Genomic DNA, 26,043 nt, shown 5'->3' with positions numbered 1-26,043 from the left:
AATATGGTTTCCACAAATAAATATTATAAGTGGCACAACTGTTTTCAACATTGATAATAATCAGAAATGTTTCTTGAGCAGCAAATCAAGCATATTAGCATGATTTCTGATGGATCACGTGACACTGAAGACTGGACACTGTTAGCCCGGATAAGTTGAATTTACTTAAAAAATTTGAGAAAACTGGTTGCCCTAAAAAAATAAAAAGTAATGTTAACTTAATAATTCGAGTTCATTTAACTTAAAATGTTTTGTAATATTAATTACTTTGTAGTTATTACATGTAGTATATTTAAGTTCAATGTACTAAGCAAGTTAACTTGCCACCAATCAAAATTCATCCATGCCTTCCATCATGCATTGCTGCATGAATAAATTATGAGCTGAATTGTCTTAGTAATTTTCTTTATTCTCACTATTTAAATTTTGCTGTTTTTCTGTGACTTTTTAGTAGCTTGTTTTCTAATGTTCAGAGTTGATCTGTTGATCAGAATATGTTGCTTGTCACCGTTGTTGAGATTCATACGCCGATTCTTGATGTCTGTGTGTATATATATATTCGTCCGTCCGTCAATCTGTATGTTGCAAATTCCTTGTGTGCAGCAAACATTCTTGGCAATAAAGCTCTCTCTGATTCTGATTTTAAAGCACTGATTGGTACTATACCAGAATTTCCTTTGTTATCTTTTTGAGTTAGGCTTTTATGTAACTGCAGGTCTTTATTTACTTTGCAGAGTGACCCAGTATTATGTACGATTTGTGCCGGAGGGCTCTTCAACATGTGCTCCATATGACCCAGAGGCACAGTCGCCTTCTTCAAAGGAGAACTTGCTGTATTTTCAAAGTACCAGAAATTGGCACAAAGAGCAAGAGAGACTGGAAGACAATAAGGAGAGAAAACAACCCCCACATAAACCCGAAGCAGAGACACTTCTGACTCATTTTTTGTTTTGTTTTGTTTTTGTTTTCTTGTTCTGTTACTGGGTCACTGTACTCCTGAGTAACATGTCGAAAAAGACTCTGTACTAAGAAATGATCAAACCAGCAGGGGCTGAACAATCTTTAAGACCCTCTCCATGTCTTTTAGCTCTGCTCCCTAAACACAAAGCGACCTGTGGGTTGGAGCACTGGGGAAAAGCCCAGGTGGAGCGGAAAGGAGGATAATTGAGTCGAATGTGGGTGCCTTTTAGACACAGCGGCTTGTTGCCTCAAGACGAGGTTCATGTTCGAGGGTTTGGATCCCACAGAGCGGCTGTCTGATTTTTTCTTTCACCCAACCTGACAAATTTGCACTAACGTAAAACCCCCAAACAGCCTTGCTGTTTAAATGGTGTCACCGATGTTACCCACTGTGAAACATAAATCTGGTGGTGCCCATCATCTGGTACTGCCATCTGTTTGATATTCCTGCCCGCTCGTTCAGCGAGGATGGCATCGCTCACTGTAGCAGCCCCTCTCAGCCATCTCCCACCGCTCGAGCAGCCAAATCGATCTATAATTTAGAGATTTACGTAACTAACTCTGTGTGCCCTACTTTCGAAAGCAGTATCTTTATTCCTGAATCTGTTTTTCTTCCAGTTGGCTCATTAGGAGTTTGACCATTTAAATTCCATTTATAAAATTAATTATTATTTGTATTATTATTTAAACATTTAATATTACAATTTATTATTATTATCAAAGTACTGATTATTATTAGTAGTAGTAGTATTGTTGTTGTTGCTGCTGTGAAGCCCATTTCTGCCTCATGGTAAAAAAAAAAAAAAAAAAAAGGATTAATTGCAACTTTACATCAGTGTTATTTTAACGTTATTAATGTACTATTAAAGTTTTTGTTAATATTTTGTATCATTTTTGTTTTTTTAAATATGTTTCATTTTAAGTTTAGTCTTAGTATTTTTTTGTTTGTTTGTTTTTGCAATTTTTTATAGTTGAATATTTCTTGATACATTTCTTTTTTTAAGTTTTTAATTTTAGTTTACTTGGTTTTAGTTATTTCAACTTAAACTAAATGAAAATGCTGCCTTGGGAACTAACTGAAATTATATATAAGTAATGAAAAGGTTTATTACATGTTTATTACTGCTTTATATACACCATGTGACTTTATATCTTGGAATTGTGAATTTTATATCTCACACTTTCAAATTATTATTATTTTTATTATATATATATATATATATATATATATATATATATATATATATATATATATATATATATATATATATATATATATAGTGCAACACTAAACTTTATCCTCACAATTATTATTTTCTTTTAATAATTTTTTACTCTGAGGTTGAAATAGACTGTATTTATTTATTTTGGTAGTAATAATAATAATAATAATAATAATTTGTATCTTTGTTTTTACTATCAATCCATTCTCCAAACTGCTTGTCCTATGTGCTGTTGTTATTATTAGTAAAATTTTTATTAAATTATGCAAGCAAATAAAACAAAAGATTAATGAAAAGTTTAATGTAAGTTTAAGTTGGTCAGTGTCATACACAAACGTGTGTCATGAAATCATAATTCACATTCCTTTTTGTCTGTCATTATCTTCTAGACAGTAGATCTGAAATAGAAGCGTTGTGACATCAGCCGTCACATCCTCATAAAACGTCCCCTCAAAAGTTGCATTCATGACTGCCTCCATTCTGGTCTGAAATCCCCAATTAGTTTCCTCCTGACATTTTTTCTTAATAAATGTCTTACTAAAATGGGTTATTTCATGTTGTCGGTAAGTCTCTAGCACAAGTTTATAAACTTATATGAAGTTGGTCCCAGAGAACAGGGCTGTGTGCCCTGATGCTTATTTAACATAATATGTAAGGAGGATGCAAAGGAGCCAAATGGCCATGTTGCTTGAAACCTGAAGATAAGGCACTGATAAATCATCCTCCACCATCTATCATGCCTAACCTGCCCAAATGACTCGAGTCACAGTCGGCCTTAAAAAAAAAAAAAAAAAAACACAAGTCCCATGAGCCAACTCCACATATGGACCCAATCAACAAATCCCAAGTGGTGGAGATTCATTTATAATTCAGCGGCGATTTGGCAACAGACATGCACACAGGCATTGATCATTGTAAACTACTTTCTGTACACCGTCTTTGCCTCTTAAGATAGGGCAGCCGTGGAAAATGGGTTTATATATTTGGGTACGCAAGCAAGGTAAAGTGGCGCATCTTCATTTTCAATATCCGCTGGGAACGGACAGCAATTAATCATTTGAGCCTCGGCAGGAATTTATTGTTAATACTTGTAGTGCGTGAAGTTAAACTGAAGCACTTTAATGTCTGGCTGGTTATCTGAGCGTATTTAGTCCTGGGCTAAATTTAAAGGCTTGTTTTTGATGTTTAGCGTACTCTTTGTGGAGTTTAGCATACTCTTACTTTGATGAGTGATATGTTTTCAACATTAAATTACTTTCATATCCCAGTTTAGTGTCAACTATAGATTTGAAATAAGAATGAATGAGAGCCCTGGTAAAAACATGTACAATAATAAAGTTAAATATTTACAATTTGCCACATGTTGTATGTAAAAAGAAAAAAGAAAAAAAAGTTTTTTTTTTTTTTTAATAAAATACAGTATTCAGAGCTACTTTTAAACCTCTGACAATGGAGAAAGATCTGGACTAAATACAGCATCTGCCAATTGGGTCTAACTTCTGAAATTAAACAGGCAAACTTTGACCCCAACATAACTATATATATATATATATATATATATATATAGTGTCTATAGAAAATCATACCCCAAATAGTTACATTATTTGTTGTATAGCTTGAAAAAAAAAAAAAAACTCAACAGTCCCCTGATTTGATACTTCATAGAGCAACATTTTACTTTAATTACAGACATTCATCTTTTTGGATATGTCTGTACTAGCTTTGCACACCTAGAATGGGAATATTTGCCCATTCTTCCTTGCAAAATTGCTCCAGTTCAGTCCAATTCCATGGTGAGCGGCAATGGACTGCTCTCTTCAGGTCCATCCGCAGATTTTCTATCCGATTTAAGTCAGGGCTCTGACTTGGCCACTCAAGGACATTAACCTTCCTATCCTTAAGCCATTGCGTTGTTATTTTGGCAGTATGCTTAGGATCATGCTCGTGTTGGAAGGTGAATGACTTGCCCATCTTCAGCTGTCTAGCAGAGGGACGCAGGTTTTCCTCAAGAATTTGGATGTACTTGACAGCATAAATCCTTACCAATCACCCAGTCCCCACTGAAGAGAAACACCCCCACAACATAATGCTGCCACCACCATGCTTCACAGTAGGTATGCTGTGTTTTGGATGATGTGCTTTGTGTGCTTTTCGCCAAACATTGCACTGAAAGAAAGAAGCCTTTCCTGAAAAAGTGACACACTCAGTCTCGTTTCATTCATTCATTTTTTTTTTTTTTTTTTTTTTTTTTCAAAAACACATCTCAAGACTGATGCCATTTGGCAAAATGTGCTATGGTCTGATGAGACCAAAATTGACCTTTTTGGACTGAAGTCCAAGTGTTGGCCAAAAAGCAAACACCATTTCAAAGAGTTATGATGACTTTCTATATGTAAACAGAATCATTTAATTTGGTCAATAAGCACATGACATATTTATCGTTTTTACATTCATTCAGACATACAATGGAAACTGTACAGCACAAAATTTGTAAAGGTTTTCAGTCCTTGTAGAATTGCTTGGGTCATCTAGACATGGTTTGTATGAGTTCAGAATGTTTTGCTCTTCCAAATGGCTTCACCACTTGTAAGTTGGTGGAGAATCCATTGCATTTTCAAACAACGGAATGCTATAGGACTCATCGACTGCTGTGGGAGTCGCTTCCCTGCTGGTGTGAATCACGATCACAGTGTGAATTGTGACGAAAACTGTGGGGATAAAGCTGAAAGGTTGCAGATGTTACCACATCCGTAGACCATCATTTAGTACTATTAGATACTCTTGCAACAAAACATTTTCTTGATTTGTTCTGTGAAGCATCATTAAAAACCATATAGGCACCTACTTTATGATGTATAGGGCTTTGCTTTTTATTTATTAGATGACATTTGTAAAAGTTTAAAGGAAGTTCTGGCATTGCCGATAAGAAATCATAAAGTCTACTGTAAGGTTTTGCGTATTCTCTTGATTCATCGAGCAGCATCAGTGAGCACAGAATGATCTAACTAATGCATAACACAGTAGCCTTGATAACAATGCTTGCTGCCGGCTGTCTTTAGAATACCAAAACCATACTTGATAGTCAAAAAGAATCTGTGATCATGTACGCTCACATTTCCCCCACTTTATTTAAATTATACACACCAAAAACTGCCTGTGAAAATATCTATCTATCTATCTATCTATCTATCTATCTATCTATCTATCTATCTATCTATCTATCTATCTATCTATCTATCTATCTATCTATCTATCTATCTATCAGTTTCATTCATTCATTGTTTAATAAATACATAAATTTATTAAATCATTCATTTTTTCATTCATTCATTGTTTCATTCATTCCTTCATTACATTAATTCATTCCTTCGTTTCATTCATTTTTTACATTCATTGTTTAATTAATTCATTCATTCATTCATTAATTCATTCATTCATTCATTCATTCATTCCATTAGCTTCATTCATTCAAATTTTCATTCATTCATTCATTCATCCATTCATTCATTCATTCATTCATTCATTCATTCATTCATTCATTCAATTAGCTTCATTCATTGTTTAATTAATAAATAAATTAAATAATTCATCAATTGTTTAATTCATTCCTTTGTTACATTCATTCATTGTTTCATTCATTTATTCATTCGTTACATTTGTTACATTCATTCATTCATTTTTTACATTCATTGTTTCATTCATTCATTCATTCATTCATTGTTTAATAAATAAATAAATAAATCATCAATTGTTTCATTCATTCCTTCGTTACATTCATTCATGTATTTGTTTCATCCATTCATTCATTCATTCATTCATTCATTCATTCCATTAGTTTCATTCATTCAAATCTGAATTACTAAACTAATTCATTCATTCATTCATTCATTCATTCATTCATTCCATTAGTTTCATTCATTGTTTAATTAATAAATAAATTTAATAATTTATCAATTGTTTCATTCATTCATTCATTCATTCATTCATTCCATAAGTTTCATTCATTGTTTAATTAATAAATAAATTAAATAATTCATCAATTGTTTCATTCATTCATGTACTTATTGTTTCATTCATTCATTAATTTGTTACACTAATTCATCATTCATTGCTTAATTTATTCATCCATTCATTCATTTCATTAGTTTCATTAATTCAATTTTTAATTAATAAATTAATTATATCATTCATCCATTGTCCCATTATTTCATTTATTTTCATGTATTATCCATTCATTCTTTCATTGTTTAATAAACAAATAAGTTAATTAAATCATTCATGTATTTATTGTTTCATTCATTCATTCATTTGCTACATTAGTTACATTCATTAATTTCATTAGTTTCAGTCATTCGCTATTTTATTAATAAATTAATTAAATCATCCATTCATTGTTTCAATCATTCTCATATTTATTGTTTCATTCATTCATTCATTCATTCATTGTTTCGTTCATTCATTCATTCATTCATTCATTCATTCATTCATTCAATGAAACTGATGAAATTAACGTCTAATGATTACCTGAATATAACTACCAGACAATGATAGTGAAAAGTATTGACTATATGAATATAACCTGGAATGTCAATGATTCCAGCAGTTTATTTATCTGCAGCATCAGAGGTGGTCCCCAAAACCAGGTTTTCATGTCAGACTGCCTCCGATGATTGAAGTCTTTACTCCAGTTGCTTTGAAAACACATTTGATTGGTGCTTTTGATCAGCAGCTGTCAGCATCCAAAGACATCTGGCATCATTCAATCTTATTGAAAACCCGAGATTCATTTTTTTTTTTTTTTTTTTTTTTTTACGCCACAATATCCCACATATTACGTTAAACCGCTTTAAATCTAAACATCTAAAGGCTGATATTCTAACCGCTTTGAATGTCACTAAGCTGGAAAAACTGATATACACATTTGACTTTAGCAGTTTGGTCGTGAAGTGAATTTAATAAACTCAAACAAATTGACCCTTTGCCCCCCTTGGATACTGTTGTTAACCCAGACAAGAACTTCCCATAGGAATGAGGTGGAGATTTCTGTGAATATTATGGTTTTCAATAAAGTGTGCACACGAAGTGGTAAAATCTATTGAATATCATTCTTACCTGAGCTGTAATGAATTGTAACACTGCAAAGGATTAAAGAAATTGTTAATTGTTTCTCACACTCAACTGAAAAGAGAAAAGCCTCATTTGAAAGCGATTACAGCTTATAACGTTAGCGTATTGAAGATAATTTTTCCTTAGAGAATTTTTTCTACAACACATTCGCTGCACTACCATAATTTTTTTAGTTACGTATTTTAGTATTATTTAGATATTATTATATAATTTATTAATATTTTAATATTTATATTCAGTTTTAATTTTTATCTTTATTATTATTATTATTATTATTACTACTACTACTACATACAGTAGTTAAATACACCATGCAAACTTATTGTGATGTATTTAAAGATTTGAAAAGAAAACAAATATTGTTTGTATTCTCTCTGGGTAAAATTCCATATAAAACTTTACAAATGCAAAGACTTGCATTAGAAAGAATAAAAATAACGTGTTTGATGATGTTGCTAAGGCAAGTTTGAACAGTAACACGTTTAGGTGAGGCTTAGCAAAGCATCAGTTCTACCTGTTGCTCCAATTGCACCAAAGCTTGCAATAGGCGAACATCTGATGGTCTTTGATGCTTGAACATTTTGTTCTCCTCCGCTGTGTTGGCAATGATGTCCCATGAAGCGATCAGAAGCAGATCTTACCCATTCATACGCCTCGTTCTCCTGTCAGCAGTCACCTCCCCCGTGCAACTGCGGCCCGGGGTGACAAAGTGACAGCTTAATCAAGAATGAGTAAGACGAGCAGCGTCCTTGCCCCAACTGTTCAAGTGAAGGCAGAGAACGGGCAAAAGACAGGGATAAAGAAGAAAAAATGCTAACAGGAGAGAGTGAAACATGTTCGCAGCTGTGTATCTTTGTGTTTCTGTCTTTGTGTTTATGACAGTCGACCGCGTTCTCATATGAGACAGGATGAGGTACTGGTACATGGCAATACATTATATGTTGTACAATAATGGAAATCTTTTTCACTTATTTTCACAATGGCTCAGAATTTAGAACATTTTATATTTGTATTGTTTCGAGTTTTGTACAGTATGTAACTTGTGTTATATAATGTGAAGTTGTTTTTGCACTAATTCCAGATTATTATCATTGTCACATGTTTATTTAAAGTGCTTTTATGCTATATTAAAGGGGACCTATTATGGCCATGTCCCCAGAATGTGTCTGTGAAGTTTCAGCTCAAAATAACCCAAAGATCATTTATTATAGCTTGTCAAATTTGCCCCTATTTGGGTGTGAGCAAAAACACGCCGTTTTTGTGTGTGTCATTTTAAATGCAAATAAGAAGAGGGCGGAGCTTTAACAGCTCACGTTTCGGTTGCTCAACAACAACAAAACTGGAGAATCTCACGCAGCCAAAATGAGGATTGTCAGTAACGGTGTTCAGCCTTACATTGTTCAAACCGGAGTCGACACTGATGGAGAGACTCAGGAAGAAGTTACAACTTTTAGAATGCAACCGGACGTTTCAGAATGGTTAGTGGATAAATTTATGTAGTTGCTGTGGAGTTGATTCAACTCATCCACTAGCATGTGCCGTCATGTTAATCTTTTGTGCAAATCCAGCAGTGAATTGACCCTCGTTTTTGAAGCAGAAATGATGACATGGTAACAACACTCTACTACAACATCTCTTCCTCTTCTCTAAAGCAGCCCAACATGGCCTCACCCCCTTTGTTGTGTGTTCCCAGGGGCAGGGTTTATGTAAATTGTAAGGTTAGTGACGTCACTAACCCGGGAAGAAACTCGTTGTAGTCCCTACCAGCTGTTTGTTGAAGTCCTTAAAAAGAGAATTCTTTAAAAAAATATCTCTCTTTGCATTTGAGCATTGTAACTTTGCAGATGTTGTTTATGCTCAAACAGCAACATTACACACTAACTCAAGTTTAAAAAAGTGTAATCATAATCAACCACCACTGTAAAAAGTTCCTAATTTTGTTGTGGAGGTCAAGTATCCAAGGTCAATTTATACATTGCACATCTCCTGTTGTTTAAAATGGCTTGATCAAGGATGTAGTCTCTCTAAACACTTCCTTTCTGAGAGCCTCCTCTGTTCTGTTTGGTCAGATGGCCCAGTCTGTTGTGATTGGTCTATCGCTTCCAGCACATGTTGGAAAACAAACGCTCATTACCATATCTGAATTTCAGCTCTTCCTCAGCCTTAGTGAAATAAACAGTAACAATTGTGTTGGTTTTACCGCATGAATTTGACTGTGAGTCCTCATCCTTTGGAGGTACACACAAAGCGGATTAGCTTTAGCAGTGCTGAAAAATAGCAGTGTCTTCTTGACATGTCAACAACATGAACCAAACTTTTCCAGGACTCACCTATACAACTAAAGTGTCTGAGGGCGGGTCAAAGTAGACATTGTTCACGGGCAGCCAATAAACTTCATGCAAATGTGTTACATTGGCCGCGTTTCCACTGCAGGAACTTTCCCCAGGAACTAGGAACTTTGGGGTGGTACTCGGTGTGGTTTGACTGCAGGGAACAGGGCCTAAATGAATTTCCAGTTAAAAATGTCCCCCTCAGAAAGTCCCTGCTCACGAGGAAGTACTTTTTCAAAGTTCAGGAACTATCGGGGGTGAGACTTGGGCACTGAACATGCTGATTGGTTGAGTTCACGCAGCATTTTGATTGGTTGACTTCATGCAGAATTTTATTTCAACTACCAAGTCTCTTGCGGTGTGTGCAGTAAGAGTTGTTTGCTATTTGAATCACCAATGGAGTTCAAAAAATATGATGACGTATTTTGGACCGACGACGAGGTTCAGGCTTTATTAAGCTTATATGCGAAGGACGAAATCCAGCGAGAACTGGAAAGTTGCGTGTACTCCTACATCACATCTGATGGGCTTTGTTGCTTGAACATATTTTTTTTTCTTGTGTTGGCAATGATGTCCCATGAAGCAATCTTTTGCGTAATCTTCACAGTACTTTAGACCTCTGACAGCAACATGTCTGGGAGAAAAAAAAGTTCCCGGAACAAATTTCGGAGATTGTTACATAGGTTTGTAATAGAAAGTGTACTATAAAAGTTCACACTTTCAGAATTTTTTTTTCTCCAGCTGATGAAAGCTAAAACCATTGACAGCTGAGCAGAATACATCTGCTGTAAAGAGCTTGAGTATTGGCGTGGACCCTATTATAGTTATAGTTATATACTTATCTTAAAGGTGAAGTACTTTCTGTGTTTCTAGATACACTAAACAGAATTGCAAAAATAATTTTTGATTATATCAACTGTGCTTCAACAATTTAACACCTTGAAATGTGTCCCTTCAGGCTGTACAGTTCTGAACACGGAGCTCAAAGCGTCACGTTGCTTTGAGGTGCTTTGAAACTTTTGTTGCTCTCTCTCTGCAGGTGTTTCTTGGCTCTTTTTTTGCTTTGCAAGCACTTTTGAAACACTGTTTATTCTCTTATCTGCTGATATATGTATTTCTGTTAACTTTAGTAAACTTCATGAATTATAATTTGATTCAACAAAACATTTCAGAGGGGTCAGGCCTGCCTGGTTATTTCCAGCTATATTGCTCCTTAAAGTTATGAGTAGTATTTACACTCAAAAGATTATTCAATTTAGTTAATTAAAATGAGCTAAAATTCTTTAACATTTTAATATTAATTAACTAATTCCATTGCATGCAATCAATTAAACTTTACTTAATCCATTTGCATTGGGACTACAAGAGTAATATCTGTTGGCAATAACCAGTATAGAAATCCAATTGAAAACTGATTTGTCGCATTATTCTTTTTTTTTTATTATTATTATTATTATTAATTTTTTAAGAAAGTCATCCATTCATGAATTTGATTTAATTTAGTACTCTACTAAATTAAAATATGGCTATTTCATTATTTCTTGTTGTGTGCCAAAAACAGTAGCCAATGATAGCAAATGTTTGGTAAAAATCCAAATGTACCTATTAAAAATGAGGTGAAGCTGGTTTCAACCTGGTTTCATTTCTTTATTTGTGCTTTGATATTTATATTTGTATAAAAAAAAAAAAAATTAAAAAAATCATAACAAAAACCGCATTGTCACAGACACGCCAGGCTCCAACACCCACCAATCACAGCGCACCCCATCTCCGGGGTACTAATCACTCACACCTGCACCTCATCACCTCACTCATCAGCACCAGTATATAAGACACTCACACACTCAGTCACATTATCTGGTCTTGTTTGCAACAAGGACTCTTTTTGTATACTTACCTCAAGGACTCCTGTTCTACTTACCTGTATCCAGTGATCCCTTGTCTGTGTGTGAGTGTCTTCAGTCCTCAGCGTCTCATTACTTCAGTCACCAACATCAACTTTACCCTGCAACCACAGAAGGACAGTATCATCTATTCCGTTCTAACTTCACTCATTGCACATAATACTCACCTGTGTTCGAATTCTCTACTTGTGTCAATAAACTACCTAAATTGTGATCTTCTGTCTCCGAACCATCTGCATTGTAACACTCATGAACATTGAACCTCATTGGTTTTTGCGGAAGCTCAAACGTGATGCGTACCACGAGAATGAACCTCATTGGTTCTTGCACATCAAGCAAATATACTTGAGCTTCCATTTACCATAACTGTTGTGTGAGTTGAAGAATGTTTATATGTGAATAAAAGCCTAAATTAAATCTGTTCGTCATATAAAGTGATCAAGTCTCTTCAGAAAATTTGGACAAAACTGCTCAATTCATATGGATTAGTTTTACAATCTTTTTATGGAAGTTTTGAAGTGTTAAAATGGTACTGTCAATGGAGGGACAGAAAGCTCGAAGATAAACGAAAGACTTATGGGTTTGGAACAGCATGAGGGTGAGAAAATGATGACAGATTTGTCATTTTGGGGTGAACTATCCCTTTAAGACTCTTCATCAAAGCAGAAAGTTATTTATTCTGATATTATGTAATAACCATTATTTGTTTCAAAGCCCGATGATGTTTGTGAACTTCAGACAATAAAGTATACAGTGCAATTTGTTTTATTTTTGTAATGTGACAGTTTAAAAGATAAAAAAATGACAATCATCACGATGATGAAAGTCATTTCAGAGAAGAAGCCTTTTGATTAAAAATAAGTGACATTTCCCCCCCTTTAAGAATAATGTTCACTGATAAATCGTGCACAACAAGACCAGTAACATTTATTAAGAAAGTAAACAGGGTCAATTTTGATTTCATGTTGAGTTAACTCATACAAGCTGTGGGAATTTCTCATTTATTCGTCTACTGACAGCCACCAACCTCTGCACCCCACCTTCTTTTCATATCTGGATATTCATGAATATGCAGTAAAGATGCTTTTGCAGGATTCCAGGAAGAATGTGCTAATTATCTCCTGTTGGAGTAGTAGTTCATGTGGATTCATGATGATAGCCCTCTAGTCTTTTTTTTCTTATAGAGTTGCTCTCCCCATGAGTCGTCTCACTAACAGCTTGGCTTTTAGGTATCAAACTGAGAACTAAGGGCAGCGAGTGTCAAAACACCAACTTTGTCAACGCTAACTTTCTGTGTCAAACTCACACCCTGAGCTCAGTCTATTTTGAGGACTGACTTACGGTTCCTCTCACTGGAGAAAATTGTCTGGAATTTAGTTTGGGAATAATTCATAAATTCATGGCCAAGTTTGATGGGCAAGGTTTAATTAAGCAGCAATGTCAGTTTCGGAATGAATCATTCTTTTGAGTCTGATCTTTTCAGTTAATTGGTGGAACTGCTACAAAAAACAAAGCAAAGAATTTGTATGACTTGATTTTATGAATATTTTATCAACACCACATCATATGAAACTTGTCGTTTTTAATAAGTAGCATTGTATTATAACAAGCAAAAACCTTTATATGTGTATTATATATATATATAATAGTTTTCACACCCCGACTCTTAATGCACCGTGTTTCCTTCAGGAGCATCAGTGAATGTTTGAACCTTTTTTAATAGTTGTGTTTGAGTCCCTCAGTTGTCCTCAGTGTGAAAACACAGATCTCAAAATCATACAGCCACTGCTGGAAAGGGTTCAAATATGCAAAAATGCTTGAAAACTGATGAATCTGCAGGACCTGGAGGATTTTTCTGAAGAACAGAGCTCAGTTTAACTGCTCAGGACAAACAAGAGACTCATGAACAATCATCACAAAACATAAAAACAGTCGTGGATCATCAGGTAACCACACACAGTATTGAGAATCAATGGTTTACATACTTATGAATGGGGTTATTTTAATAAATTCAGCTATTGTTTTGTCTTGTGAAGTAAATGCAAACATCTTTTATGTAAAATATCTTACTCAGGACAGTACTAAACAAAAAATAACATGCATTTTTTTTATTATCCCTCTTATTTTATTAAAATAATTCTCATTTTCACAGATTCTGCAAGGGGTTCACATACCTTTTCATGCCACTGTGTATATATATATATATATATATATATATATATATATATATATATATATATATATATATATGTTCAAAATGACATTGTTTGTTTTGTTTTTTTTGTTTGTTTTTTTAAACTGAATCATGGCTACAACAACCTCAACTGGGACATACACAATTACAATAAACACACTTGTTAAAAAAAGATTAAAATAAATATCAATATTTGCACCTTTATATGAATATTTTGAATAATATCTAAAAGGGGTGTGATGGTACACAAACATGATGGTTCGGTACAGCAGGAGGGAGAAAACTAAACATAAAATTGCTTCTTTTTTCTTCTCGGGTGCTAATGCTGTAAACTATATACAGGGAGCCCTTTCTTCACATTACTATTAACAACAGTGCCCAAACTATTATTTTCAGTTGATATTTATTTTTAGATATAGGCCTAATAATCAACACTGAACAAAAGTAAATTGCACATAAGGTAGGTTTTGCATTAACTTTTAGATCTAATTATAAAAGTGTTTTTTAATTATTTTTCTACTCCAGTCCATTTTTGAAATACTGTATAATCATTTACGCAGTTACTGTCATAACTTGTTTTCCTGGCAAATTCATTTAAACATATATTAAATAATTAAGACATTACTAACATATAAATCAAATATGATGAATATATAGTGCATATATTTAGTGAAATGCTCCCTCTTGAGTTCATTTCTCTAGTGAACTAACATGCTGTGGACACTAAATGACTTGCCTGAGGTAAATGTAATGCTGCGTGAGATATTATTCTTAAGCTGTTTTATTGATGTCTTTCCGCAGTTGAAACACTGGTTGAGAGATTATATATAAACATACAGTATCTATGCATAGATCAGGGGTGGTGAACTCTGGAGAGCCTCAGTCCTGCAGAGTTTAGCTCCAACCCTGATACAAACTCACCTGCCTATAGATTTCTAGCAACCTTTCAAATCTTGATTAGCTTGTCCAGGTGTGTTTGTAAAGTTAGTCAATAGTATAAACTTTGACTGTGAACATAAGCTAGCTACAAGTATGTGATCTCAAATGTATGTAAATCTCAAAATAATTAACATATTATACACTGTTATGTGATTAATTCTCAAAATAATTAGCATATCATCTACTTCGTTAAGCGTGATCTGTGACATCACAATCAAATTGTAGGGACGAGGGTATGTCTATATAAGCTCCCCTCATCTACTTCACAAGTGGAACGCACTTCAAAATGGCGGCAGGGATTCCCCCGACGGGAAGTGCTTAGGGAAGTCCGCGAGTGAGTGTCTAAAATTGGAGTGGAACGCAGCCCGGGACCAAGGTTAGCCACCCCTGGCATAGATCGTCTGTTCTTCTTCTGCGCTTTTTCCTGCTGTAGAGGTTAGCAAACAGCATTGCATTACCGCACATGCCCCCTTCTGGATTGGAGTATGAGTTGTCTGCGACTGACTGTATTTGTCGTCTGACTGTATGCACCAAACCGTGACAGTTTGGGATGAATACATGTAACGTCACACCCCTAATGTCTAATATGCCACGGTAGGACATCAGGGACCACATGATGATGTAAGTTATTGAAAAAGAACTGCTGAATCATTTCTTTTATTTCTATTCGAACTGTTCATTTTGCAGTAGTTTACGGTACGTATTCATTAAGTTTACAATACGTATTCATTTTTATTAAATACGTTTTATGTCTATAAATGTTTGTTAATTCAAAATCAAGTGGCCATAAACTCATGTAAAGGTGTATTTTGAATTAATGTATTTTGAAGGATTTGTAAATGTAGTCGTTTCTGTGAGCTTTTGAAATCCTTTCAACGCTCTCACCGGACTCTTAGAAGCACCTTTCATTGATCTGCTGCTCTCCTCTGCTCTTCTGCTCACCAACCTCTCGTCTCTTTGAAGTTTTTAAACTTTTTTCCTCTTATGGATAAAAAAAGAAATACAGTTCAAGGAAGGGACACTGATATGATGTAGTGCAGGGGCCATTTTATTTTTGTTATTAAAGTGTCATGAAACACTAAAACACATGCTTTCGGATTTTTTATCATATATGTGCACAAGTGATCAAAGCAGTTAATCAAATGTGACAGTAAAGAGATTTATATTTGTCTGTTTCAAATAAATAGTGGTCTTATGAACTTTTATCAAATAATTCCTGAAAAAAAGTATCATAAAAGATGAAACAACACAACAGTTTTCAACACTGATAATAACAAGAAATCAACATATTAGAATGATTTCTGAAGAATCACGTAATGATGCTAAAAATTCAGCTTTGCATCACAGAAATAAATTAACATTTTTAACATATATTTAAATAGAAAACAGCTTCTGTGAGCCATCTTTCAATAACATTTCAATAACAACCCCAAACTTTTGAACGGTACACTCTAAAAAATGCTGGGTTAAAAACAACCCAAGTTGGGTTGAAAATGGACAAACCCAGCGATTGGGTTGTTTTAACCCAGCGGTAGGGTTAAATGTTTGCCCAACCTGCTGGGTAGTTTTATTTAACTCAACTATTGTTTAAAAATTACTGTATTGCTTAATTAAAATTAACCCAAAGTATGTTGGAAATGAACATTTATTAATGTTGAATGAATAATTATTAAACAATAAACATTTATTAAATTGATTATTAATACATTTATATTAATAAACTATTAAACTATTAAATTTATATTAATAAAATATTAAAGCTTATTAATAAACATTCACCTTTTGTCTATTATTGTTGCCTCTAATTGCATCTGGTTTTTAATTTCCTTTTAAGCTAGCCATATAGCAATTTTTAAACAATAGTTGGTTTAAATAAAACTACCCAGCATGTTGGGCAAACATTTAACCCAACCGCTGGGTTAAAACAACCCAATCGCTGGGTTTGTCCATTTTCAACCCAACTTGGGTTGTTTTTAACCCAGCATTTTTTAGAGTGTAGTGTATGCGTTACACATGATGGAAGACAACATTAGCATCTTCAACCTTACAGGATTAAAATCATTGAGTCAGCGTGAAAGGATGTGACGTTTTCATGCACTACAGTGAGTGTAATTCAACATCTCATAATTATTCATGAGACTGCATGGTGTCATCCTATGAGAAAATGCTGTCTCATTATTATTCATGACACCACGTGACATTTTTCTAAGACAAGCGCTTCAATCGCTCAGCGGGCACTTCACTGAGTTGATGTCACGCTGAAAGGTTTGAGTGTTTTTGGTTTGCATGGCTTCCCCGCAACGCTGGCAGAGCGACAGGCTTTCAATCAATGACCCACACCTTTGAAATGTTTGCGTGCAACAAGCATTTATAACAGAGAGTTTCTAGATTTATGGAGACGTGGACTGGGGCTCGTTTGATAGTCCCAGACATAAACACCATCCATCCTTACTGTGAGTGTGTCAACCCATCAAACCCCTCATGTTTGTGAATCAACATCACAGAATAGCCTCAAAAGTTATTAAAAATGCAAAAGCACATTGACATACACTGTAAAAAATGACCGTGATTTTAACAGTAAAAGACTGTAAAAATGCTGCGGTGAAAAACTGTTAATTGGTTTACAGAAAGTTTCCGTACTATATACGGTGAATAACTGTAATAGATCTAACGGTACATTTAATGTAATTTTATGGTAAAATACCGTTAAATTCACAGTTTTTGAAAGTGAAAAATAACAATTCATTGTAAAATTTACAGTGAAAAACCGTAAATTGACATTCCCACAATTCCCTGCGTGACACTTCACATTTGATATATTTTTGTTGAAATAACTCTGTTTCTTCTTAGTTTTTCTCATTTTTTCTAATCAGTTATGTACATTAGGGTTTTATGTTACATCTAATGTTGTTAAATTAATGTTTATTGCATTTTTAAAATTTCATGCATGTTACCATGATGGTGTTTAGTGTGTGTGTGAATGACACTGTGTGCACCTTCTATATGTTAGTGTTGTCCTCCTCAGCTTGTGGAAAATCTGCTTGTGATGAACTTTGATTCATCATGTGACTCTTATCACCACTGTGTTTGGTGACTGTCGGTGTATTATAAAGTTACAAAACAGATATTAGTACTTCATTAGGTTGGTAAATTAACATTATATCAGTTAATGAAATACGTTATTTTACCGTAAATTTAACAAATTTTTTTTTTTTTCGTTGCTACTGTATTTTTTACGGTAAAGTTCTGGCAACCACAGCTGCCGTTTTTTTACCGTAAATTTTACTGGGATTTTTTTTTTACAGTTCATAATGATTTTTATACTGTACAAACTGGGGTTGGGCATTTTTGGCAATTTTTCATTTCGATCATCGATAGGTTTCAAAAACGGTTAATCGAGTACTCAGGGGAGGGCAGGGTGTGTGCGGGGGGCGGGGCATGGCCGTCATGGAGATAATGAAAATATAGGAAAATGAATGTTAAAAATAAAAATATGACATGAAAACCTGTCTATGAAAAACATGAAAACGTGATTAGAAAAGTGTTAGATTGATTATGATGCAGCAATGCTTTTAATAAGGAAGCATCTAAAAAGGTATAGCCGAGGTGAGTGACGCCAATAAACTGAAGTCCGTTCTATGACACATCCTGTATTATTCAGATAACTTAGATACATAACATAGACGTAACATTACAACTTGTATCGTCACAAAAGGATGCAAATGCTAGTGAACTTTAAGTTACGCGCTATAGCGAGAGAGAGAGAGAGAGAGAGAGAGAGAGAGCCTTCACGACAGCGCGCTGAAAAAATGAATGTGATTTTAACGGTAAAATATTGTAAAAAAGCTACAATGTAAATAGGTTAACAGTAAGTTCCTGTATTATATACAGGGAAAAACTGTAAAAGCTCTTACCATTTATGCAATTTTCACAGTAAAATTCTGTAAATTTTACAATTTTTATAAGTAAAAAAGACAAAATCAATGTATAATTTACAGTCAAAATCTGTAAAATGATGTTCCCACAATTCCCTGTGTGACACTCCACATTTGAAAGTATTTTGTTTAAATAATCATGTTTCTTAATAGTTTTTGTTATCAGTTACATACATTAGGGTTTTATGTTACATCTTCTGTTGTGTAATGAATGTTTATTGCATTATTTAAGTATTGTGGGTTACCATGATGGTGTTTTGCGTTTGTGTCAATGACTCTTTGCACATTCTTTACACTCAAAAAAAAAAAAAAAACTCTTTGAACGAACATAAAACAAAATCATGGAAAGGATTTCCACATGATTAAGTTGCTTTATTTCAGCATTATGCAATTCTGTTATTCCAATTTAATGTACTTACGTTGGGTCAACTTAATTTATTAAGGTTGATTCAACTTATTTACTATGGTTGGACACAGCTTGACAAAACAACTGACTAAGGAAGAATCTATGTAAAATAGTTATGTCCAACTTACTCAATTCAGTCATGGACAGTGGTTGATTGAGATTGAGACAAGTAAAATCCAATAAAATCAACCATGTTAAATTAACTAGAATCAATTGTGTTCATTTAAAATAAAATAAATAAAAAGCAATAAATAAATCAATTGTTTTCATATACATTGATTTTTACAATTAATTCTTCTTGTTTAATTTTGTGATTTATATAACTTTTGTGATGTTCTGTGTTAGAAATCTAGATGTGATACTGGATTCATTAACCAAAAACATTGTAAAGCCTAAATTGATCATAAGTCCATTGGTGGCAATGGTTGTACAATCAACATAGGCTTACAATGCTTTTGGGAAATGCAACCCAGAGCACTACCACAGTGATTACTTTCTTATTAAAGTAATTTGTTTGTAAGCAGATCCTCAACCCAAGCACAAGTGCAACAATTCACCACAATGGTAACCCTAAAACTATTAATTAACAGAAACTTTTAAATACCAACATAACAGAACAGTAAACATTAAAAAGTCTTTCAAACAGTGAAAATCCTGTTTGATTGAGTCCTGGTTGGGTTTACTTGATTTAAACATGTTATTTCAATATGAAAACATCAAGTTAAGTCAAAGAGTAATCGTTTCAAGTCAATTTAACATGAATCAATCACATTTAAACCAGAAACCTGATACAATGGTGTTGAATCAAAATAAATTGTTTAAATAAAGTGAACAGCATCAAAAATCTTTTTTTTTTTTTTTTTTTTTTTTGAGTGTATATTAGTATACACTTCAGCTCGTGGAAAAGCTACTTGTGATGAACTCTATGTGGCTTTCTCTTTTACCACCTAAATCATTATGGTGGTTGTCAGTATTTGTTAAAGATTTTAGTAGTAGTGTGCATTGTTGAATGTATTGGTTTACATTCAAAATTACAGTTTTATACTGTAAAATGTACAGTTTGTTCTGTAAATGTGTTTACAGTTTTTCTGTATTTTTTACAAAATTATTCTGGCAACCACAGCTGCCAAAATTATTTTGTAAAAACTACAGACTTTTTTTTTTTTTTTTTTTTTTTTTTACAGTTCGGGTAAGGACAGAATTTACTGTAGATTTCTATAAAGTTCTCATTATAATGCCATTATAATCTGTGCTTTTAATCACATTATTAAGTGATTCCATAAATCGCCTGCGCGTTTTCGAAGCCATGCGAATTATGCCACTGAACAAATATGACGAAAAATGCACTGCTGCATTAATATAACATAAGTATTTTTATTTTTTTCAAAGAAACATCTAAAAGCAATATGACCGTCTCATATAACTCAGTCAATATCGGGCATTGCATTTGAGCATGAAACTAAATGCTGATATGCAGCACATTCAGCATCTTAATACATGTTGATATCCCGACCCAACGCATCCTATAGTAGATTAATCAGATGTAGCTATTACAACTTTCATCTGCAAAAGGTTTGCGAATGCAAACGTGAGCTTGACCGAAAGTGTAACTCCAGCTTATATTTAAGCAATATTTTGGAATCAATTTGCATTTACTGATCAACCAAAATGTTATTTTACAGCTTAATTACGAATAGAATTGAAAGGATATTTTCAGCACAAGATAAAAGCTTGGCGCTTCACAGCTTGCATTGAACTGTATTTTCATCTATCTTATCAAAGTGAAACTAGACATCACTACGTGACTTCATGGCCATTCTCTCTCTTTTCTTACATCTTTTTACACATGCTGTGGAAAGCTAAACAATTGGAGCTCAGGGCGCCGCCCAAAGTGCTACTGTAACGCCCAATCAGGAGAAAAAAGAAAAAAATACATTTCGATCATCATTTACATGATCGATCGTCGCTGCTCGAGTACTCGGTCGCTGTTGCACATCCCTAGTACAAACTGTATATTCTATCCTAAGATGTCAAAACTATTGTATTTTGAAAAAGGGTATGGATTGTGATTGCAAGCTGGTTCACGGTTTCTGTTTCAGTGTTACATCTACCTATATATTCTGATCCGTAAGCATTTTTTGTTGTTGTTTTAACTGCTGAAATGGTTGACGCCTACTGTAGACCATGTGATCTGTGATTATTGTAATTGTTTCATCATCAGCCTCCTCTTCTGTCACGCTGAGTTGTAAATTAATAACCAGCTTTGCAGGCTCACAAGTTCTCTATGTTCCAGTCTTGCCTTCATGCTGTTCTGTTGCTCGGCGCCTGGTTTTCTTTGCTGCGTTGGGTTTAGCTTCAGAACAAGAGTCCATGTACAAGATGTAGTACAAGATAGACTCCCAAAGCATGTTCAAATCAAGAATGTTTGACAGAATTTTGCTTTTAAGAGAAGCAGCAAAATAAATCTCAGGTGTGTTTCAGAAATGGTGGCCATGATTTTGTAATATGTCACTCTGATATTCAACAAGACATCTGAAATTACAGGGTGATCTCATAAATCGTACAAATCAATGTAGAAAGAGTTTACAGCTGACCACAACTGTATATTAATATCAGCTGGTCATTAATATCCTACTTACTTTTTCTATTGAAGCATAGAGAATGCTAGAACCAACCTTTACATGTTGTGAACACAGAAAATGTAAATTCTTAAAGCAAGTATATTTTATTGCAGCTTTTTTCATTGTGTCAGAGAGTGTAACCAAATAGCTCCCTAGTGAAAAAAAAGTATACTAAGTATACTTGCAGCAAGACTAATTATTAATATATTTCAAGTGTGTTAATGATTAGTTCATTTAAAGTGTGCTATTTTGAAACAACTAATTTTGTACTAAGTATATTTAAGTTGAAATTAAGTAGTATTAAAATACAACTTTAAGTATATTTAGTATACTTATGTGTGCTAAATTGGAACAACTTCAAGTATACTTAGTACACTTTAAGTATATGTCTGTGTAGGGACTAATTACATGCTTGATTAGTGATACTAAAGTACACTTAATTTGTGTTATAAGTATACTTTATTTGTGATTTAAGTACATTACAAAATAATTACGAGTGTTTTCAGAAAACACAAGCAATATACACTGAATATATTATTTTACAGGTAATAGTATACTGTATGCTCAGTACCTTTGGCTTATTCCAAATATTAAACATTACACACTTTGCAGTCAATAACAATACACTTTGTTATTACTTATACTTTGTATAATATAGTCAACATTTGAAGCGGATCAAAACCTTTAATCAAAGTTGTCCTAACTTTTTTGATCCATTTCAAATGTTGACTACTGTACTTTGAATTACATAATCTCACACAATACAGTTGTGCTACTATTTAAATACAGTTTAACACATTTTCCCAAAGTTGAATGCATTTGTTTTCAAGGCCATTAAAATAAATAAAATGTAACAACATCACTAATGAAGAGACATATTTCATTGACAAATCCAATAGTTTTTATTTAAACTTAGATTCAGCAAAACTTACCATGTTTTTCATTAAAGAAAAAAAATATTGGACCATGGTGACCCTCTATACACAAATACAAATTACACATTATATTCCATTTTCTGATGAGCTTCTCATTGTGTCTGACCGCAGAGTCTCGTGAAGAACAGCATCTGTTGACAGAATATACCAAAGATATAAGACAGCATGTTCACGTTTACAATAGTCTGTCTAAATCCTACATTGAACCAATACTATTTTTGAACAGTAAATGAGGATTAGCAGCAGGAAACTGTATCAGAATGGCATGTCGATATTGTTTTCGGTACATAGTCAAGCATAAAACACTTTATGAATTAATATCGTACAGAATACGGGCCGATTTGACCAATCATATGAATGTTTTGGTGCTGCATACAAACATGTGCCATAAACCACCACACAAAAACTCAAAAAGGAGATATCAAGCCGAAATATCGCTCTCCGTTTGTTAACGAAAATAAAATAAAGTTTGTTAACTGGTAGACTACAACTCACTTCCCAATAGCAGCACTTTTCTCCGGTTCTTTCAGGATCGTGTAGGCCATTATATTAGCCGGTTGTCGTCGCCATCACGGTCAGTCTGCGATGTCACTTGATTGAACTGGTCAGAAGATTGAGCGATGTATTGCGCTTTCAGTGTTTTATTAAATGAATTATACATTGTGACATTATACTTCACCTGAGTGAGCAAGGGGATTCAGACGACGACCGTGACGTCAGCAGCTCTGATTGGCTGAAGGCAGTGAGCAACAAAATCTGATTGGTCACAGACCAAGTTGAAGAGACATTTGAATTCCGATAAGTTTAACCACTCGACATATTTTTTCGCATAACTTGTGCTGCTGGTGTGTTGTTTAATATAGATTTGTGTGTACGATTGTAAAATGATTCTGCCAGTGTAAACTTAATAAACATTTACACATATTTGGAAATTGCATAGACTACAATGCACATACTAAAGGGGCTTGTAATGCATTCATACTGAAATAAATAGCAAAAGTAATATAATGAATTCCAAGGATGAAGAAGTAAACTTAAAAAATATACTCAAATTTAACATTAGATACACTACAACTTCAGGATATTAAATAATGTATTTTTTTAAATATACTTTCAGTGCATTGTTACAATGATCATTTTCAGCACACTTAAAATATACCTCAAATATATTTTTATAAAGTGCAAATAAATACACTTTAAAAAAATAAACTGAACTTACACTTCAAGTATATTTTTCTAAAATATATTTTTTAGAAAATATACTAAAGTACAATTATTTTAAAGTGTGTTAAAAGTTGCATTGTGAAAATATGATACTAATATACTTTTTATATATTTAATGATAGTACATTTTTTGTTAGTATATTTGCAGTGTACTATAGAAAAAGGGAATATATTTAAAATACAATAAAGTATAATTTTTTTTCACTAGGGCTGTGCTGATTGAAAAGGTCAGTTTGACTGACTAGAAAGGGATGGCTCTTACCGAGTGCTGCTAATTACATGATAGCATGAGATGATAGAGATGATGATGGAAATGAGAGCATCAATCCGAGCAACCATCGTTTTGGGTCATGATGTGCCTGGAAAGTCATTTAATGTCACACGAACCACTCAGTTCTTCACAGGCTGTGTGCTGTTTGAGTTCTTGAGTTGGTTATGTTTACAAATCCAGAATGACAATTTTTGTTCCTCCAAACCTGTATGACCTTCTTATGAAAACTTATTTCTGCCATGGAATAAAAAATAAATAAGGCAATTGTGAGTTTATATCTCACAATTCTAAAAAAAAAAGTCAGAATTGTGAGATATACAGTAAACTCACACTGAGAAAAAAAAGTCAAAATAACAAAGGCATAATTGTGGGATATAAACATGTAATTGTGAGGAAAAAAAGCCCGAATTTTGTGATATAAACTCGCAATTGCCAAGTTAGAATTCTTCGAAAAAAGTTAGAATTGTGAGGAAAAATCAGAATTGTGAGGAAAAAGTCAGAACTGTGGGATATAAACTCACAATAGCTTGTTTGCACATGACGTCACAGCAGCAGCGCGAATGAGTCTGGAGGGCAGGGAGTGGTTTTTCTATATAGGAATCCTATCAAAAACTCAAAATTTGTATGTTTTGCATCGTTTATGGTTGCTGCTCAAATCGATAAAATCAAGAACCTAGAAGGTGTTTATATCGTTTTCATAACTTATATCGTTTTTTATAACTTATATCGTTTTTTAACTTTAAAAGTTGTCACCTTTAATAGCGTTTTGCGTCTGCTGGTACTGAAATGAATATTGATACCTGCTTGGCTGCTTACCTTATTTGTTTTTGACTTGGTTAAATATTCACATTCTTTATGGTATCGTTTGCAGGGAAGAGAAGCTATTTTATCCCATTGAATGATAATTTGGTGTTTTCACTTCAGTTTTGTAGTATTCCGTTCACAATGTTGATCTGGTTACCATGAGAACAGTGTCACGCGCTGCTGCTTCAGCCATCATGGTAGAAAATGTCCAAATAAAAATGTTTAACAAGCTGACAGAAGTCGATTCAACAACAAAGACACTCAGCTATGTGATTATTTAATTGAGTGATAGGGAGTGGGTTAAATCAGTGACATTATTAGATTTGATATACTGTAAGGCGTCTTCCCATCACCTCCTCAACCTGCTTCCCTTAGTGTGTTTTTACACGTATAAAAGGCAACAGTTGTATTACACCGTCCAGTTTTTTCTTTAAACGATGATGTGAGCTCCTGCTGCAATTCTCGATTCAGCATAAATGACCTACAATGGCGACATTTTTCACGATCGCGACAGAAAATCAAAATACTCCCCTAACTTCACTAGCAGAAAGGCAGCGATATAAACAAACCCAGACTAGAACTGAACGCGCAACTTCATATCCTCTATATCTACCTCCTCGATGGCAGGAAAGTCTTTCAAATCAGTGGAAAAGTCGCTCATCTTGATAACATAAAGATCACGTCCAACATATATTTTGATTTTCTGTTTATACCTTTCTAAACCAGCACAGAAAGGACTTTTCTCCATCTCTTCCATTCTAATTTTCATTGCTTGCCCTCCACCGGTATTTCGCGCGTCACCAGAACCACGTGATTGCAAACAACCTATTGTGAGAAAAAAATTGAATTTTGAGAAAAAGTCAGAATTGCGAGATATAAACTCGCAATTGCAAGAAAAAAGTCCGAATTGTGAGGGAAAAGTTAGAATTGTTAGGAAAAAGTCAGAACTGTGGAATAAAAACTCGCAATTGTGAGGAAAAAAATAATTGTGAGAAAAAGTCAGAATTGTGCGATATAAACTTGTAATTGTGAGAAAAAAAGTCAGACATTTTAGAAAAAAGTTAGAATTGTGAAGAAAAAGTCAAAATTGAGGAATATAAACTCGTAATTGTGAAAAAAAAAAGTCAGAATTGTCGGATATAAACTTGCAATTGCAATTGCAAAAAAAAA

Source organism: Megalobrama amblycephala, linkage group LG7 (assembly GCF_018812025.1).
Source record: "Megalobrama amblycephala isolate DHTTF-2021 linkage group LG7, ASM1881202v1, whole genome shotgun sequence".
Classification (NCBI taxonomy): Eukaryota; Metazoa; Chordata; class Actinopteri; order Cypriniformes; family Xenocyprididae; genus Megalobrama; species Megalobrama amblycephala.
Note: the sequence above shows the minus strand (reverse complement) of the source record.